Raw genomic sequence first — 7,574 nt, forward strand, 5'->3', positions numbered from 1 at the left:
CCTGTCACAGCCTCCCAAGGGCGGGGATTACAAGCATGCGCCACCATGCCTGGCTTTAGAGGACTTTTTAAAATGAGCTGAAATTCAAAGCAGTTTGGAAGCTTAGAAGACAAGGTGACTATGCCGCAAGGGCCCTCTTGCTGCATCACTCAGCAGCTGAGTCACACCTAGGCAGACAGAGCCGCTCAGTGGAGCCAGCGGCATCGGGATGTGTGGCCCTCTGTGGGCAAAACTTGGATCCAAGAGAGCCCAGCAGAACAGGGAGAAGAAAAGAGGAGTGGAGGGGAGGAGAGGCCCGGTGGACCAGGAGTGGGCACGACATACAGATGGCTGTGGAGAGGGCACCAGGGCTCAGCAGTGCGGCATAATGCTATCAGGGACTGGGGGACGAAGTGGGCTGAGGATTGGTTCCACTTTACTCTCTCTCAGCAGATGCCAGTTCTCCAGAGATGCAGAACTGGCAGGAGAGAGAGATACAGATGATAGGGATGTAGATGTTGATACATAGATACAGATATAGATAAATGTATATAGATATAGATGTAGATGTCATACAGATATATCTGTATGCATGCATATGTATAGAGAGGTTTGTAGATAGAGATATTTATTTCAAGGAATTGTCTTGTGCAAATGTGGGGCTGGAAAATTTGAAACCCACAGGGCAGTTTTGCAGGCTTTAAACTCTAGGTCAGAGCCAGGCGTGGTGGCGCACGCTTGTAATCCCCGTGCTTGGGAGGCTGAGACAGGAGGATCGCACGAGTTCAAAGCCAGCCTCAGCTACTTAGTGAGGCTCTCAGCAACTTAGTGAGACCCTGTTTCCAAATAAAATACAAAAAAGGTCTGGGAGTATAGCCCGGAGGTAGAAAGCCTCTGGGTTCCACCCTCAGTACCACCAAAATAAATTAATTAATTAAAAAAAATAAACTCTAGGTCAGGAACTGATGTGGCTGTCTTGAAGCAAAATGTCTTCTTCCTTAGAGTATCCTCAGTTTATATATATAATATATATTTATATTTACATTATAAATATAAATGTATATAATATAAATATATAATATTAATATAAATATTTATATTATATATATTATTGGTGCATTGTATTTATACATCATAATGGGGTAAAAAGACTTGTGTACACTTAAATGCACACATCATCCAGCCAGCCCCCACCCAGTCCCCACCTCACTCCCTTCCCTTCCCTCCCACCCATTCTTGGTTTAGTGGTTGAGTTCGATATGAATATCCTCAGTTTTCAGACTTTTAAACCAACGGCCACCCATATTACTGAGGATAATCATCTTTACTTAAAGTCAACTGGCTGCAGATGACAGCACGTTTGCACAATACTTCCACTGTAACACTTAGGTTGGAATTCAGTTAAATTACTGGGTTCTATCACTTAGTCAAGCTGACACATAGAACTGACCACTGTACCAGGGTAGATTGGACATGCTTTTCATTCTTATATTTGGACTGTTTCTTTGAGTGAGACCCTGACCTGAGACGGGACCACACAGTCCATCAGGATTTATTCCTTTCAGTGAGGATAAAGCTTCACACAGAGACATAAGGACCAGCTCCACTGTGAGGATTGAGAGGTGATGTGCAAGTATTCTTACTGACTGCAGTTGTTGGGTTAAGGGGAGAAGAGAAAGCAAATGGGGAGGGGATATTCTGATTCTGCCCTTGCAAGATTCTGGGGGAAAGGTCTTGTCTCAGAATGTGGGCACGCTGAAAGTGGACATCAGAGAATGGAGGATGGGTCCAAAGAGAGGGCGGGGTCTCGATGCCTAACATGCATAGGAACTTAGTCCATCCAGCTGTGTGTGATGGCGCACACCTGAAATCCAGTATTTGGGAGACTAAGATAGGAGAATCACAGTTTCAATGACAGCTTCAGCAACTTAGCAAGCCCCTCTTTCAAAATAAAAAAGAAAAAGGGCTAGGAGTAGAGCTCAAAGGTTGAATGCCCCGGGTTCAATCCCTAGTCTCAAAAAACAAACAAACAAAAAAATAGGAATTTACTCTGGATATCTGCAAAGTCCAAACATTCTGTTTGTAAATGAAAATACCTTCCTAAGGGAAAGAAGAGGACAAGAGCAACACCAAGATGCCAGCTTATTCCAGCAAAGGAAAATAAAAGTAACTACATCTGAGTTTTCTGGTGCACCTTGGCTATCCCAGGCACCTGTCCTATCCACAGCACGGGCTTCATTCTCTGGGTCCCTGAACATAGGCTGCTCAAAGCCATGTGTTCTCCTGGCCCGACAGCGGAGGAGAGAGGCAGCACCTCCAGCATCCCTGCACCATCCTTAGCTGATTCCCAGAGAACCCTGTCCCCCAACTCAAGCCTTGCCTCGTGCATCATCAGGGGTTGCTGAAACCCTTTGGACTTCCCAGAGCAGAAGACCCCTGGGTGGGGGAAGTGATCCTCCTGACACCCTTTCCCAAGTTACATGCCATAACTGAATTCTGAGCAGGGCAAAGGCAAGCTTTGCCAGCTCACAAATCACTTTAATGATCCCCGAAGGAAAGCATCAGTAAAGCTCAGGCAGTGAGCCGGAAGCCTGGAGGTAGCGCTCCAAAAACACAAGGTGAGGAAGGGGACGTAGAAAGGCTCATTTCACCTGGGCAGCTTCTCCGTCGCTTCCTTTCACGGATCATTGTGTCCGCCTCTTTGTCTGCTGTGAGGTGGAGACGTGTCTTCCTGGAACACATTAGAAATTTATAGTTAATCTCGGGCTGTGATGAGCCTTATCAATCTCAGTGTTGGTACCTTCTCCATGACTGCGCTGCCGGTGTGTTCAAAAACAGGACTTCACTTATAAGCAAAATATCTACAGCAAACACCAGCATTAAACGGTCAGTGTAGCCAGGAACTACACAAGGAAGAAGCTGAGCCAACTCCTTTTCTCTCTGCCCTTCATTTCTTCTGCCCCACCTTCCCCAGCCTTTCAGAAATAGGTGATGGTGATGAAACCAAGTTTTCACATTTCCATCCACCCCCTTTCCCCCAGTCATCATCTCCTCTTGGATTTAAGTGGCCTCTGGTACAAGGACCCCATCTGTCTAGGAGCAGAAGAATATTGATGGATATCATCCTAGTTTCATACCATGACTATGGAAAATTATAGTTTTGTGTGTATGTGTGAGTGTGTGTGTGTGTGTGTGTGTGTGGTACTGGGAATCAACCCCAGGGGCACTCTACCTCCAAGCTACACTCCCAGCCCTTTTTATTTTTGTTTTGAAACAAGCTCTCACTAGGTTGCTGACAGTCTTGCTACATGTTGAGGCTGTGCTTGAACCTGAAATCTTCCTGTTTCAATCTCCTAACTACTGGAGTTTTAGGATGAGCCACCATGGCTAGAAAATTATATTTTGAAAAATTAGGCTAGAATTAGAATACGTATTTTATTTTTTTTTTGGGTACTGGAGATGGAACCCAGAGGCATTCTACCTCGAAGCTGCACCACCAGCCTGTTTTTTTTATTCTTTATTTTGAAACAAGGTCTCACTGAGTTGCAAAGGCCCTCACTATGTAGCTGAGGCTGGCCACAAACTGTGATCCTCCTGTCTCAGCCTCCCGAATGCTGGGATTACAAGTGTGTGCCACCACACCTGATTTAGAATACTTCTAGTATTTCTAGTCCTGCATATTTTTCTGGAGCTTTCCCCCTCGTATGAAGAGGTGGGATGGATTTACCCTCTCCTTGAACCCGGCTGGGACTTTGTAGCAGCTTCAGCAAATAGAATGCAGAGGATGAGATGCCATGTGACTTCTGAGAAGCGAGGTCACACCAGGTAATACAGCTTTTGTCTGGTTCTCTTTTTCTCAAAATGCCCACCTTTGGAATGCAGCCACCATGTTGTGAGGAAGCCCAAGCCACACAGAGAGGCCCAGTACGGTCATCCCCACTGCTAGTCCCAGCTGCCAACTAGTGTCACCCGCCAGGCCTGGGAGCCAGGGAGATTGCAAGTCAGGGGGACTTCAGCTGAATCCACTGCCGCTTACCTCTAGTGGAGGAAGGTCAATCCCTTATGACAGAGCCCTGCCCAGGCGGCCCCTGGGGGACAAAATGAGTGCCATATTGTTCCGAGCCATGAAGTTAGAGAATCATTTTGTTGCAATAGCCATAGGAACTGAAACGATTACTCTTTTATGTACCAGTATTAGGAATGGCCTAGAAAGATTCGAGAAAGAAGCTCCGATTATTAATAAATATATTTCAAAAATTGGGATGACGGGCAGATCTGTGAAAGGGAAGGGCAAGTCAGGACTTGGTTATCCGGAAGCAAGCAGCTATTGTAATGTAAAGTATCCTTGCTAAAAGTAATTAGCTTTGGACTTCAGATTCTAAAGACAGGTTTACATAATAATTGATATCTAGTTAAGAGGACAGGAAGAGGGGATCGAAGACAACCCTGGGCGAGTGAAAGGAGAAACCTGGCGTAGACCAAAGTTAGGTGGGAAAAATTAAGGGGATGGACTTTATCTATGTCAGAATTATGTAGGAGAACAAGATGGAGGCTGTCCTGTCTATAAAAGCCGTTCTGGGTTTTGTGGGTTGGGGACTTCGGTCGAAGCACTCCTTCATGTTATCCCTGGGTAGCATGAGGCTACAACTGTTTTCTGTATTCCTATCTTTTTAATAAAGTCCTTTAAATCTTCAGCAAGAGTCCTGACCAATGTACATCTGTCCTCAGTTGAGACAAGAACCCATGGTTTTATGGGAATTGTTTCCGGGAGCCTAACAAAGGTCCCCGGGAAAGTTTCCCAACAGGTAACACTTATCCTCAAACTGCAACATTCTAGATTTAGAATCCAGGGGCCTAGAAAGACAAGACTCCTCCCCATTCAGTTAAAATTAAGAAGAGGAAACACCCCTGCTTTACTTCAGTCAGGGAGCTCTACACAAAGCATGAGCCAGGTGTGGTGGCACACACTCTTAATTCTAGTATTTGGGGGTCTAAGATAGGAGGATTGCAGGTTTGAGACCAGCCTCAGCAATCCAGCAACCTTTTCAGAAACCTAGTGAGACTTTGTTTCTAAAAATATACAAATAAAAAGGGCTGGGGATATAGTTCAGAGGTAGAATGCCTCTGGGTTCAATCCTCAGTTACCCCCCACACACACACACACAAAAGCACTAATACAATAAACAGCATGGTACTTGTACAGTAAGTATAAATATGTAGAACAATGCTTAGAACAACAAACTTACTAAGTTGGTTATATCTGAAGAGAAAAATGGGATGTGAGGCGATGAATTAGGGACTTCAGGTTTTTTTTTTTCTATTTATACTTAATTATTTGAAAAAATACATAAACAAGCATTGTTTTATAAGTTCAGAAAGTCTAAAGTAAATGAGATAGCCAATAAATAAATGGGACTTGACTTTTTTTGTTGTTGTTTTCAGGTAAAAACATGAAAAGGACATGTTCTACTGCCCTCCTTGCCCTTGTTCTTGGCCCCTTTCTGGATGTTGAAGAAAGGATTGGCAGTGGGAATTTCCTGAGACTTACCCTTTTCCCAGGCAGGGCAGGTCTGGTTGTCCAGTACCAGGTGACCTCTGGCCCATAAGATCCTGGGATTATTGACAAACTCCAAATCTAAACATCACCAGCGAGTCTCCTGAGATATCTAAGAAAGTAAATACCCAGATGATAATTGCTCTATTTGAACAGAAGGACAAAGTTTTTCCTTCTTTGTTTTTAGAAAAAAGTTTTTCAAAGGCCATCGGAAGATAATGTACCTTTAATTGGAGATAATTTTCCATACAGTGACTGACAAATACTCCCCAAATTTCCCCAACAGCCTCAGGCTTGAACTGGGGAGACAGCTGGCTAGGGTTATAAGCAGCTGGTGACTTTAGAAGAGAATGTAGACTAAACTTGTGATCCAGGCACAGAGGCAACAGTTGCTGGTCAAAGTGGGTGTTGCTAACCTTGTAGACAAAACCTGGCACCAGAATAAGATGCATCTTTAATCATAAACTTAATTTACTAAGTAAACAAAGATAAGTCACTTGACTTTCTCTTTATTCACTTAACTGAGCTTCTTCTTATACCAGAATGTCCTGCCTCTAGTAAAAAACTAAAGACATTATGGCTAGATGGGTGGCTTGTAAGTATAAAAATGTTGTTTTGTCCTCTGAATATGCCTTTCTGGGTCTTTTGTGACTCAAGTCATGGATACTAATGGTACCATGAAATTGTACTGTGTGTAGAAGCCAAGTTCTCTAGATGGGGCAGAAGTAGCTAATTTGACCAGACAGGCGTGATGGCATATGCCTGTAATCCTAGTACTTGGGAGGCTGAGACAGGAGGATCATAGGTTCAAGGCCAGCCTCACCAACTTAGCAAGGCTGTCAGCAATTTAGCAAGACCCTGTTTCAAATTAAAAAAAAAAAATAGAATTAAGGGTGTAGCTCTGAGGTAAAACACCCCTAGGTCCATTTCCAAATACCAAGAAAAGAGAAAGAGGAGAAGGAGGAGGAGGAAGAGGAGGAGGAGGAGGAAAAAGAAAAGAAAAAATAACTAACCAGCTCTTTTTTTCATGTAGCTAAAGTTATCTAAGGAGAATTCAGATTACAAAAGTGTGGAAGTATACTAAGACTGAGTTTGAAATTATAAACCTCTGTGAAATGCAAGCAAAATGCAGTTTCCAAAAACACACTGCCCACTTGTGAGATAGCTGGGAGCTTACCTGTACAGGGACACACTGCTGTAACACCTGTGGACAGGTAGCACTGGGGATGTTTCTTTGACTAGGCACTGCTTTGAGATGGAGCTATTCCAATAATAGCTTTATCATTTTCACATTTGCAATCGTGTGAGGCTAGCCAGCGGAAAATTTGAACACTCAAATGATACTATAAATATAATTTTCAAAGAAAACCACGTTTAAGTTGCTCTCAATTCTCTCATTTCTGATGCCCTTTGAAACTCAATCTGGATGTTTCCTTATCAAATAAAATTCTTTAAAAATTACTTATCTCATGCTAAGTGTCTCTGGTCCTCTTTCTACAAAGCGATCAGATCGTGAAGAATGACATCGCACTTGCATTGCCAAATTCATTATCTGTTCTTGCAAAGTTTTAGCTTTCCAAGGCAACCGAAAATTTAAGCACCTACCAAGTGCAAGTTTGGGAGGGCGCAGGTCTAGGCATTCATATATACCAGAGTCACCAGGGATGCTTTTTAACAAATAAATACCTGGGCCCTACCTGGGCTCAACCTCAGAGGTCGTGATTCCTTCGGTCTGAGTTGCAGCCCCAGGCATCTGCCTTTTAATAAGCATCCCAGGTGGTGCTGATGCAGGAGGTCTGCAGCCCACACTGCTGCTCCAGCGATTAAAATCTCCTCTGTGGGCTCCCTGTCTTTCTATGCTAGAACCTGTCATCACATAGCATTTGACTCTCACCTGTCATTTGCTTTTCAGAACTGACTGTTTCCCCAGGGTGCTTTATTAAGACTCAATTTTTACCTTTCCTTCTATATCCCACAAGGTCCAGACTTGAGAAAGGCTTGGAAAAGTAAGATTTTAGGCCAGTGAGTGTTTAAAGTCTAA

Source organism: Muscardinus avellanarius (genome assembly GCF_963383645.1).
Source record: "Muscardinus avellanarius genome assembly, chromosome: 9".
NCBI lineage: Eukaryota > Metazoa > Chordata > Mammalia > Rodentia > Gliridae > Muscardinus > Muscardinus avellanarius.